Source organism: Macadamia integrifolia, unplaced genomic scaffold (assembly GCF_013358625.1).
Source record: "Macadamia integrifolia cultivar HAES 741 unplaced genomic scaffold, SCU_Mint_v3 scaffold_158A, whole genome shotgun sequence".
NCBI classification, from domain to species: domain Eukaryota; kingdom Viridiplantae; phylum Streptophyta; class Magnoliopsida; order Proteales; family Proteaceae; genus Macadamia; species Macadamia integrifolia.
Genome location: NW_024870626.1, coordinates 82849 through 96264, shown reverse-complemented (window position 1 = coordinate 96264; position 13416 = coordinate 82849). Strand labels below are relative to the sequence as shown.

The following is a 13416-nucleotide window of genomic DNA, read 5'->3' as shown; positions in this document are numbered from 1 at the left end:
TTTTTTTTTTTTTTTTTTTTTTTTTTTTTTTAAGCTTAAGAATCCCTTGTTGATTTTTATTTTTATTTCTTTAATCGGGGAGCCTTCCAATTGTGTTATATTGAAACTTAAAGTTGGAGGTTGGAAGAAACGGATAGCGTCATTAGTATCTAGTGACTGCCTTTTTCCTATTGGATTGGTATAATTCTATGAGGGGTTTTACAATTATACCCTTAAAGGTCTTAATTAATAATTGGGTTATGTTGAGTTTACAATTTATGGGCTATTGAGCTTCAGCCCATCGTTGGTTTTATTTAAAGTTTTAAGTCTATTGAAAACTATTAAGTCATGAGCCGTTGAAGATTTCATTTATTTAAAAGATTAATGGGGTTCACTTGAACTCTGGACCAAACCGAACAGAACCATGATCAAACCAGATGGGGCCACACGTGATTTAACTAGTTTAGAATCGAATCGAATCGATCGGGTTGGGTTTCAACCCAACCCAGTGACCCATATTTTAGACACATTTGGCTTTTTTTTTCTGGTTATCACGGTAAGCTTGGGCTTGGACTTGGATTAAAAGGTTGGAATTCAATGTGTAATAGGCTTAAATTAAAATAATATTTAATGGATTTTATTGAAGACCAAAGTAATGAGTTTTAAAGTTGATTTTAAATTGTTTTGAGCTCAAGCTTATAAATTGGGGGTGAATTAATTACTTATTTTTCAATTTTAATGAAACCCAATTGTGAAACCATACAAATAGATAAGACTTAAACTGCTTATAAAAGTGCAGTCTGGAATCATCTGGTTTTGGTTTAATTATTGGAATTATTATTATTATTTTAAACCTGATTATGATAGTTGTCATTGGTTTTGAGTTTTGGTTGTTATCATGACAATATAGTTCTAGAAACCATATGTAAATGGATGTGATGCTAACATGCACCTACATCTCACTGTATTGATAGCATGCAATTGTAAAAGTGACATACATTATTAATGCATTATGTGGTTGTTATCTTACTTATTTAAAGCCAAACAGAAACGGTCTGTAGACCATAGGCATGTGGTTTATTTTATTAAATGGAAATTGATTGGTTTGTCACATTATTTTGTACTGTTTATACGGTTTGACCAGTGGAATGATGAAATTCAGAACTATTTTGAAATATTTGTAGTGTTCTGTCTTTGTTCCAGAATGATTTCGAAATTATATTTCTATTTATGAATGTTTCTACATTAGTTTATCATTACCATGATATTGAAAAGGTCATTTATAAATGACGTAAGTAGAAAATTAATGTCATTTTATGATTGCATGTCATATTTGGAACACCCTATGATGAATAAATATATATTAGAATTAAATTAGGTGTAAGCTTCTGCACATGATTAGCTGCATAATACATCTCTAGGGAACCATGAAAGGATGATGTGGATTCCACCAAAGTGACGTATCTTATTCTTTCATGGTTTTCCCTAAGATAGTATAGTAGATGACATTTTCCTAAAGATGATGTCACCAAAGTTAAAGAAAATGATAGTAACCTAAGGTTTCTAATCCCAAAGGTGAAGGGATCTCAAAAGTTATTGTTCTTTTCACAGTTAATACAGGAAAATGAGAGGACCAGTGTAATCATGTCTTAAAGGATAAGGATACAGTTTCAGCTATAACTCTTGAGTGATATAGTCATTATAGTAAATACACATGAATCTCACCAAGTTAAACTTTCTTATTGGTGTGATCTATTTAAATCGTTTTTTGTGAAGATTCTTTATGGGTGGAGTTGACATCTTAAAAATTAATATTAATGATGATACACATATTCATATTTGAGATGTTATGACACAAGATCATCCTACGTTGCTTCTACATGTTGATGATTTATTAACTATTTTCAGCATAGTTTCAATGAAATCTAGTTTTTGAGTCTAATAATTGTATAGACCATAAATAGTTTATGCAAATAGAATCAGAAATTGTTTAATTTTGATTTATGGAAATGACTTTTGAAATCTGTTTATACTGTTGACTATTTTGGCCATATTTATTCAAGCCAACAGTTAGATCTAGTTTTAATATGAACTGATATTGACTCTTATAAATGGTACTTTTATTAGGTCATCTAGTCCTACTCTCTTATATTAGTGAGAGAACAAATTATTATCCTATTGAGGGTGATAGATGTATTATACATGTTTTATTATCTATACTACATTTGTCGTTTCATGAATTTTAAGTCAATCTGGGGTATTTTTATATTTTCTTCGATGTTATATTTATCATCTGTGACATCAGGTTTCGTCACAAGACACATAATTATGAGTTTTGATACCTATTTATGATTCAAAATATCACAAGTGCATTGTTTAAGTAATATTTCTTCGAATTATATGTCATATTTATACTTATGATAAAGTTCAATTTTATTGAAAATTCATCGAGATAAAATAGATATATTATATTTAAATGATTTAAATGAACCCATTGAAGTTTTAGTGGCTTATGGTATAAAGTTATGAAATTGTTTATGCTTACTATGGATCTAAGCTCACATTACTTTCATTTGTAAGGACTATAGTTATTTTGGCCTATAAATTATTTGATTCATGTGCTCTATTAGTTGATGAATTTTTTTTATTTAAAGAAATAGGTCTTTATTGTGATTGACTTTAAAGTTTATGGGCTAATATTTATGTTGGATATTAAAATCATTTGGGTTGAAAGTTCATATATGTATACAACTTTGTATATCTAATGAATTATGGATAAAGTAAAATATTTCATGTATTTTTTGTTATCATGAATAAATGTTATGAACTTTCATATTTAGCATGTTGTCATTATAGAAAATACCATATTTAGATTTTTATTTATTTATGGTAATGGCTGGAAGTACAAAACTGTCATACTAAGAATGTACTCACTTTGATAACTGTTAAATTATGGTGTTACCATATTGACTATTAGGGTTTATAATGGGTTGCTTTTGTGGGCTTATGCTGAATATTTTATTAATTAAATACTGAAATAGCTCATCTTACTGTTTGCACCCAAAATCTAAACCCACAGGCATTTGGTAGCAATCCAAGTCTATAGGTTTTCATAATTTCAGTGATTATGCTTCCACTTAGTGGGCTAATTATTAAAATTGTGAAACTACTGTTGACTATTCAGGATGGGTTGCAGTCAAGGAGACCATATGGCGAATGATGTGCTCTTGCCACCACAGGTGAGTCTTCATTTGATCGGTTTCGCTTGATAGTGTGAGGGTGACATTTTGGGCTTCATAACTTTGAAGGTTCTTGTCTTGCCACCACAGGTGACAGAATCTTCAAAGTGGTGTTGTTTCGAGCGTCTCGTCTTGCATGTGAAAGAATTCACTACGTGTAGGGCGATCGTGCCACCACAGGTGTGACCCCAATGACATCAGATCTTTCTCCAATTTCTGTTTTCCTACAGTTATTAAAAACAATACTGGGATAAATCTGATTAATAGCCCAATTAGTTAGATTTAATTATATTGTTGGGAAGTTTAATATGCCTTCTGTTCTTACATATTGTATATTTTGGTAAATATGTATGATTATATTTGTTAACTTTGACTTCTCAGCTATTTTCTGTTAAAAAAGTTTGAATGGTTCCAATTTGAAGGAATGAAACTAATCCTTTAATATTTCTCTGGCTATTATGATAATAAATTTTAATCTTGAATTGATGAGACTCCTAAGCCAGTGGTTGTTAATTATGTTCAAGCTAAGGTTCTTTATGAAAATGGGAGGAATCGAATAGGTCTATCTAAAGATCAGTGAGAGTAAACTCATGAATCATAAATTTCTGTAGAACTACAATATTACAAATTATTGACTTTATATCTAAACCATTGAGGATGTTCTTTGACAACTCCGCTGCGGTTCGTTTCTCTCATAACCGTGAAGGTACTTCAGACTCTAAATACATTGACATTAAGTTATTTTTTGTCAGAGAGAAAGTTCAAGAGTCACAGCTTACAATGGAACAAATTGCTACAGAAAATATGATTGCAGATCATCTTACTAAGGGCTTGACTCCAAAAGTCTTTCAAGAGCATATCACTAATATGGGACTTGTTAGTTCTTTTGATGTATTTTATTAGTGGGAGTTTTGCTCAATATGTTCGCATTTGACTTTCAGTTTTAGTTTATACATATGATGCATTATTATTCTTCTCAAGAATATATATGCATTTTTTATTATGACCATTTGTTTATATGTATACACTTATTTATTTGCCTCCTATAGAAAATTGAGGTTATATGTGATATATTTACCTCATTCGGTATCTGAGGTTCCAGTCAATACACACACATCCAGTCGCTAGCAAAGCCTCATTTGATTGAGGTCTAGTGCTAGTGTTGTGGGACATCCGGATCCAGTCCCAATGAGTTTCTTTAATTGAAGCTTGAGCGTTTGGGAGACGTTTGTAGTTAATGAGACCTTCGGTATCTGTCTCATAGGGCTCATTTGGTTTTCGAGCCAGAATCAATTTGGAAATAGACATGATGATCACTATTGCATGTTATTTTCATACCACACTTTCATACTGTTCAGCCCATGTCGGTGATGTTATGAGCACTTTGACGTGTGTGGTCTCATATCGCTTTAGATGTGATGATCAATATGGTTGGGTGTTTATAATTCTCATTCGGATCAAGGCATTTGGTTTAAGATGCACTCCATTCGACACTGTTTTGTTTGTGGCCACATTCAGTTTATCTAAATCGGAGAGTCGTTTTAAATAAATTTTAAAATCTAAAACTTGTGACATATGTTGCCCAAGTGAGAGATTGTAAGTGTTTGAGATTTAAAATGTAACTGCAAGCGTACGGATCAGTGTAGCTACGGGTCGAACACAGGGAGAGCAGCCACTTTATTTATTTTTTTATTTCTTTTAATAATGCGAAAGTGAACTGATTAATGATTGTGATCTAATTCTAATTACCGTCCTAAACATATGTATCTAAAATAACGTCCTAACCATTCGTCATCTAAGAATTTAAAGACGCAAGCCACGCAATTAAAATTAAATAAATAAATAACTGAAAATAAACAACCCACGCAATTAAAGAAAATAAATAAATAAAAGATCTGAAATAAAAATAAAGTAAAAGAAAGGGGATAAAGCTAGAGAGAGACTCACAAGTAGGTTTCTCTACTTAGCCCGAGGGATGCATCATAATATGAGCTTCCCTACTTGACCAGAGAGTCACTCTTACAAGGGTTACTCTACTTGGCTTTAGGGAAAGGGAGACAATTAAAATAAAAGCAATAAATTGATGGTTCTATGGCTAGGAGGGGCAAAGCCAACACATACACTAGCCATGAACCTTAGGGGAAAGGGATAGCAATAATGTAACGACTGAAAATAAAAATCCTAAATTAAGAAAGAAAGGGTAGTCAGAAGAGGGAATGAGAGGGGGGAGAGAAGACTACTGAAGGAGCCTACTTACTTGAATCAATGCTTGAACTTGAAAAAAAATTGCTCCACGGCTCGTGATCTTGTCACCTAGATCTAAGCCTAGAACTATAACTTAAAAAATTACAACTCAATTGCATAAATCATAAACATAAAAAAGGCTGAATAAAAATAAAAGAACTGAATAAGAATAAAAATAAAAGAGTGATTGCATTAATTGACATAAAAAAAAAACTATTACAAAAGTGATTAAAGCAAAAATAGAGAAGAACTAGAACTAAAGAGTGAGAGAGCAAGAGAAAGAGAGAGCAACTAAAAAAAACTAGAAGAAGAATGAATTGTGTCTCCTCCTCTTATATGAGTTGTATTTATAGGGAATGGAGAGGTAGGGTAACAATTTTCTCTTTCCTAAAAGAGAGAAACCCACAATTGATTGTGAGATCTTTTGAGACCAAAAGTGCTAAGATGGAGGAGAGAGAAGAGAGAAATAAATTTTGAGAAATTTCCTATAATTTTTTGCTTATTTTCTTTCCTTTTTTTTTCTAATTTATTTTTCTTCTTTTTTCTCTCTCCTAGGGACGATTTTTTTTTTCTTCCTTTGTGTGATTTGGACAATCTTTGGTGATGATGTGGAGGAGAGAGAAGATTTGGACAATCTTTGGTTCTCCCTTTTTTTTCTTTCCTTTTTTTTTTCTTCTCTTCTTGCTTCCACGATTTTGCTTTCCTTTTTTTTTTCTTTTTCTTCTCTTCTTGTTTCCACGATTTTGCTTGCTTCTAATTTGATGTGGAAATCCCCTCCATGCCCTTAGTGCTTTAAGTGAGTGAAAAGCAGGAAATCTTCAACAAATTCTCTAAAAAAAACAACCATGAGATTCGAACTTGAGACCTCTTGGTGAGCAAGGGAATTTTGTACACCATAGCTCACCAACTAAGCTAGGTAGTTGTTGTTACCAAAAACAAATCTTTAATCACTTAAGGATGTGGTCCATCGATCCTTGTTGGCATTTGGAGTATTCCTTGTACCTCTGGGACAATTGCAAACGGGCTGGTTCTGCATCTCGGTTCAGTTCTGATCCATTATTCTTTTTCTGACCCGAAAAAGAATAATCATTTGTACGGGTGACCAAACGAATGTGTACTTTTAATTGAACACGTCCATCTTGCTCAGAATTTCGTCCTCTTCGCAACCATGGAAAGAAATAGGACCTCTTTACGTGTAAAATTGAAGATATAGCGCCCGATAGTCCTTAAGGCCTTGAAAATATAAAACCTGCAAAAAGAGAGTAAAACCCAAGGTAGCTCCATTCTAAATATGTAAAATGCATGTTTTACTACCCTAGATTTCACACATAAATGTGCTCATCAGTAAGCTTGCATAAATATTCATCCGAAGAAACATAAGAGTATAAGAAGGGTAGATAAGTTAGTGTCTGAACAATTCGTCCCTTTCCGTGCCATTTACAGACAGCATTTGACAGACCAGGATCCAGCTCTCTGCCATTAAGCTCTCCCAGTCTGCTACCAAGTATGTCTTCTGCAGGAATCCTATCTTGTTTTCTCTCCTTAGTTTATTTGCACAGAAATAATTTATCTAGGGACCAATTCAGTCGCTTACAGGATATTAGTGTAAAAATGATATTAAACAAGGCTGACCTTGGCTGCCCCTGTTTTTTTCCATTTCTAATACCTTACTCTCTACTGCAGATATTTGCTAGTGGTTTGTATCCTAATGTTGTGGAGGAGGAGATCAAGGCAAATATTTTTCTCAGTTTGGGAAACTTGTCTATGCTAAGATTCTTTTGGGTTAAGGATGTTGTTTTGTTCAATTTGGAACTCGGTATGTCCTCGTAAAATTGAACATCTAATTTACTCGTTTGCCTTATTTATCTAAGATGATCAAAATGCATGATAAAAATGTGTGCTGCTTGTTCTCTTTTTTAAATGGTTCGTGGGTACTCATGGCTATTTAATTAGAGTAACACCACTTGATAGTTCTGCTGAATAATGTTAATCTAGAAGCTAGTCTTTTTATTGACGTCCTTTATACTTCATTGTAATATCCTTTCTAACAACTTTGTCCCCTCTTTATTTACTGAACTTTCATACAAAAGGTTGTCCTAATTTGTTATTTGACATTTTCAGCCCATGCTGTGCTTCTGTTGAAGAAACAAATAAAGAGGTCGCATGGAACTATTATTGGTCAACAAATAGTTCACCTTTTATGGAGTAGAAGCTCAACAACTGATGAGGTAAGTCTATTTATTTTGCTGCTGATGTTTGTAGAGATTCTTGCTATGGGGTGTCTAGGTCTTTTTTATTTGGATGAATAAATAATTCATTACCAAGAGAGAAGAAAGAATATACAAGGGAAAAAGGGGGGAGGGGAGGGAGGCTTAAGCCAACAAAGAGAAGCCAACCCTAGGGGAAAAAAACAAAAACAACATCTTACACAAAGCCATCACGGACCAAAAGAGAGGGGGGGGGAGGGGAGGGCTACAAGCAGTCAGGGGGGATGGAAGAGGACAACCTAAAGGTTCCAAGAAGAAATGATATGGGAATTTCTGGGGGAGCTAGGGATAGGGCGGTTGTGCCGAGAAAGGAGGGCCTAGACTTTGGAAGCAACATCGAAGGAAGTATATTTCCAAATCTTATCCAGGGATCGAGAATTGGCAGTCCATCTCCAAATGTTGCGCTCCATCTAAAGGTGGTTTATAGTAGCGCAAAAATCCAATTTGCCAACAGTGTCACAGATGGTCAAATCAGCGAGTGAAACTTTGACGGAGGAATATGAACTTTACCAGACCAGCTAATGCTAGGGAACTATCGGGGAAGGGGAACGAACGAAGGACCAAGCAGAGGCAGAAGAGAATATCCCATTGAAAGAGGGAAGCCAAATATTGTGGTCTTCTCTTCCTCTATGACCAGGGGGAAGAGGGTGAAGGGAAGACCAGAGGTCAAGCAGAGGAGGGGGGAGGAGGGAGGCGACCAACCATTAGGAGAAAGGATTGAGGAGACCCAAGCATTGGCATGAAGAGCGAAGGAATAGATGACTCTGAGGGAAACCAATTAGGACATAATGCCCGAAGGGTGCCAAGGGTCCTTCCACAGAGAGGTAGACTGACCATTTCCTATGGAGTAGGAAATGGCAATGAGAGCTAGGGGCCTATGCTCAAGGATTTTCCTCCAAATCCAGGAAGCATCAGAAATGGAAGGGGTCGTCTAAAGAGAGTTGTGTTTGAGTAAACCAAAGAGGATCCAATCGACCTATATGCTTTTCTGCTTTGAGACAATCTTCCAGATGAGCTTGAGGACTCCCACAGAATTGGCATCTTTGATTCTTCTGATTCCTAATCCTCCTTCAAATTTAGGGAGGCAAACCTTCTTCCAGCTAAGAGGTCTGAGGAATTTAGAGGAGTCAGAGTCTTTCCAAAGGAAGAAGCACAGAAGACCTTCGAAAGGCTTAATGACTGAGGCAGGGAAGACGAAGGTGCCAGACCAATAAAGATACATGGACTGGAGGACCGATCTAATTAAGGTTGAGCAACCAACGAAGGACAGAAGTTTCCCCCTCCAAAGCTGGAGCTTTTTCCTAAGATGGTCAAGCAGAGGGGTACAATGATGGGAGGAGAGCCTGGTGGTAATAAGCAAGAGGCCCAAACATCTAACAGGCAAGGAACCCAACGGAATGCTAGAGATACCAGGGAGAATTGCCTGGGCCTCAGGGGAGATACTAGAAAGAAAGATATTGGATTTGAGGAGATTAATTTTGAGACCCGAAAGGGATTTGAAGGAATGAAGGTGGACATGATATTGGAGATGGATATGGAATCAGCTTTGGAGAAGATCATGATATCATTAGCGAAAGCTAGATGAGAGAGGAGAAGGGATTTGCATTTCGGGTGGGAGAGATGAGGTGGAGGTCAATGGCTGATTGGATAGAGCGGGAGAGGATTTTTAAGGAGATGGAGAAGAGAAGAGGAGAGAGAGTATCCTTGACAGATTCCTTGACCCGAGGGGAAATAGCTAGGCTTCTATTCACTAGGACAGAGAATTGTGGGGAGGAGATGCAAGAACGGATCCAGTGCACGAAAGAGGCCAGAAAGGACATTTGAAGCAAAACATTGGAACGAAGTCCTAACTAATCGTGTCAAACGTTTTATGAATGTTAATCTTAAGGAGAGCAGCCGGAATGTGAGACTTGCAGTCAAAACCACAGACTATCTCATGATAGAGGATGATATTATCTGATACGCTTCTGCCAGCGATGAAAGCGGATTGATTGGGACTGACAAGAGAGTTAGTAACTTTTTGAATCCTATTGGCTAGGATTTTTGCAATGAACTTGTAGAGGAGGTTGCAGAGAGAAATGGATATAAAATCATTCATAGAAACAACACCTTTTTTGGGGATTAGGCAAAGGAAAGTGTGGTTGATCCCACCAATTTGATTAGAATTGTAGGAAAAACTACGCACCGCTAGGATAAGATCATTGCGGATAATATTGCTGCAGGCTGAGAAGAAGCCCATATTAAAGCCATCGGGGCCAGGGCCTTGTTAGCCTTATGAGAAAGAATGGCCGAGAGAATTTCTTCCTCGCTAGGGATGGACTGGAGGAAGGGAAGAAGATAATCAGGGACATACTTGTTGAGAAGATTAGGAGGGATGGGGGGGGGAATGGGGGGGGTTGAAGAGCCTTTGGAAGTGAGAGACAGCCTCAGACTTGATGAGATCGGGGGAGAAGAGCTCAATCCTGGAGGAGGAGATGAGCTTAGGAATGGTGTTGGCATTATTCCTAGCTCTGAGAGAGCAATGGAAGTAGGCCGAGTTAGAGTCCCGCAAATCAAGCCATTTGATTCGGGATTTCTAATGAAGGAGGCTTTCTTCCTGGTCCAGAAGCAAGGAGAGATCGGTTCCAACAACTCTGTCTTCCTCAGCCAGGAAAGGGTTGTGAAGATCAAGCTGGAGCCTGGATTGAATGGAGAGGAGTTTCTCCCGGCCCATAGAAACCTAGGTAGAGATATTCCCAAAAGAGGTGGAGTTCCACAGCTTTAAGGTGGTTTAACATTCTTAAGCTTCTTGGTGAAAGCAAGGAGGGAGGACAGGGAGCGGGGGGTGGGGATGTTCCAGGCAGATTGGACAAAAGGCTGGAAATCAGGGTATGAGATCCACATGTCAAAGAATTTGAATGGTTTAGGACTGAAGGAGAAAGGGAATGACATGGAGAGAGTTGGGGCTATGGTCTAAGATCCCGGGAAGACCAAAGCAAGCATGAGAAGAAGGGAAAGCATCTAACCATGCTTTATTAACAAGGGCCCTGTCAAGCTTATAAGCCACTCTCTGAGTGCCAGCTCTTCTGTTGTGCCAAGTAAGCTTGACACCCGACCATCTGAGGTTAGTGAGATTGAGGTCATCAATGCAATCGTTGAATGAGTCAACAGCCTAAGAATCAATGGGGTTTCCCCTGTATTTTTCATAGCTGTAACGGATGACATTAAAGTCTCCAGCTATTCCCCAAGGGCTGGGACCCACAGAGGGGGCCAGGGAAATCAGGTCAGACCATTGTGGGCATGGACAATAGAGAGAAAGCAAATGAAGGGCCCATAGGTGTGAGAGATGGAGAGGGTGTCTGGGTGTTAAATAAATGGGAAAGTGCTTTTCGAAGTCATGAATTCCTGAAAGGATAACAATGTTTACACTGCCACAAATTTGTAATGAGTTGAGAAAGAAATTGACCATACTATGCTTTATGAAAAACTATCAGTAGGTTCATGATCTGACATGTTCACCATATTGGACAAGTTTCAGTTAAAAGTACTCTCTTTTGGTATGGATGTGGGTGTGTGTGTGTGTGTTTAGTGGTTGTCATTGCCTAATTGCTTGAAAAAATTCGGTCCTTTTGACTCAACCTTGATGAGATCTAGATATAAAATCAAATCTACATCGAATGAAATAGATGATGGACATTCTAGTATTCTACAGAAACCAAAGTAATGGTTCTTGCCTACTGTGGTTACTGTCCGTATCCAGCATTTGCACCATAGGTATATATAGATGAATCTTGAGGAGCAACATATGGATATATTTGCACCATAGGTATATATAGATGAATCTTGAGCAGCACCATCCTTATATCCATATGGTGCTGCTCCAGATTCATATTTATATACCTATGGTGCATATGCTGGATACAGACAGTACCCAGCATACCACAAGTTTACTTAACTTTCTTAGTGCTGGGACCTTCATATATTTGTAGAAAGCACTGATTTTTGTTTTTCAGATGAGTTTTAAATTGATTTAAAAGTAATTGAAGGGGTTTCTATTCTTAATAGTTTCTTTCTCTTTGGGAAAGGAAGGTTCAAATAAGTGCCAATTCTGATTCAATTGGTAGTCGGCAATCGACCGTAGAAATTCGGCATGAATTGGCCAATTTGAATTAGCCAGAATTGGAATTGTTATCAGCCATTTGTTTCCCTTGATGAATCTCTCTCCCTTGGTTTTTAATGTTTTGTTTTCTTCCCTGCTGAAATTTATTTTGTTCTGTGCAGTTCATGAGAATCAAGATTTACACATCTACGGTTGTGCAGAGATGGAGAAGCCATTGATTCCAATCTCATTGTAGAATATGGAGACTTTGATTGATGATTTCTAATTCCAATCTGAAGCTTCTACCCACTGTCAAGGCTTCCACGGCCAATGACAGTGCAATACAGAACGTCTTCTCCTCCACCCCTGTTACTGGTTTTTGACCTGTATTGTTGTAGAAAAGCAGTACAGAATGTCTTCTCCTTCTTAGCTGCTGAGACATGTAGACACCAAGACCTCTTCTGAGAATCTTTTAGGCCTCATACTGGTGAACGCCAACGACATTTATGGGATATGTTTTTTTTGCTTCTTTTGAAGAAACTCTGTTTTTTATTGTTTCTTTTTGCTAATTTCAAGCAAATATTGTCTATGCATACAGTTGTGGCATCTTCTTTCAGTTATCGTTATACTATTGCAGTCTTCATTCTGAATGTTCAATTAAATGGAATGTTCAATTGCTGCTCTTGCTGTTCCGGATGTTCATTGAGAAGTGAAAAAAAATTGGGAAAAAGAATGCTGCCTGGCAGCAGCCCCCTGCACCCACTCACATGGGGCATTGAAATGGACCCTCCCCTTGGATGCCTGTGAGTGCTCCCATTGGCCCGCATGATGGTGCAGGGACCACGCAGCTTGACAGCAAACCCTTCCCAAAAAAAACAGTATAAGTTCACTTATTACCTTTTCCTAATAGTTTATTTTATGCATCCAAGTAGCACTTTATTCTGAAACTTCTACCCTGTTTCCTCCTCAAAATTTCAAGAAGGCCTCTTGTCCACCCAATATGCAAACACTAATCTTGCCAAAACAGAACCAGTTCTCATTCATTCACCACTCATGAACCCCATCTGTAATCTATTGCTTGCTCAAATTCTTTTGAACATAAATATTGCATGAGTTGGACCCAGTTAAATTATAGCTTTCCTTGTGTGAAAGAGAACCACTAGATACTTAGATTAAGAGGGAAAGAGTGGCAGTAGGTACTGAGAAGTTATTTATTTATTCACTTCGAAGTTGCTTGCAAAAGAAAAAACAGAAACAGAAACAGAAACAAAAAAAAATGAGAAAATGATGACAAATTTGGCAATAGATAATGAATTTTTGTCTAAGTGTTTCCACACAAACTTTTATATGATACATCAACAACCATGTCCTAGTGCCTTACTATTCAAGCACTTTAAAGTTGCAGTTATTTCTTGTGTCTTACAAAACAAGCTGACCTTGGGTCCGTAAACTCCTTCATTTCCTCTTCTTCTTGTCCTTCTCAGATGGCATTCTTCAAATGTCTCTAGAATGAGAGGAGCGAGTTGATGTCAAAACATATAAAGTATCTTGTGACAGGTATTGCATACAATGCAATGAAGATTCAAGACACCATTCAGTCTAATAGCTT

General features: G+C 37.0%; 1 long non-coding RNA gene across 1 annotated transcript; it reads left to right on the top strand.

Annotated features, from left to right (window-relative positions):
* Positions 1-6765: 6765 nt before the first annotated feature.
* On the top strand, positions 6766-12488 carry LOC122070939. The gene is made up of 4 exons (XR_006138019.1): positions 6766-6966; positions 7146-7278; positions 7584-7690; positions 11990-12488. It is a non-coding gene; the product is annotated as an uncharacterized LOC122070939 (long non-coding RNA).
* Positions 12489-13416: the final 928 nt, after the last annotated feature.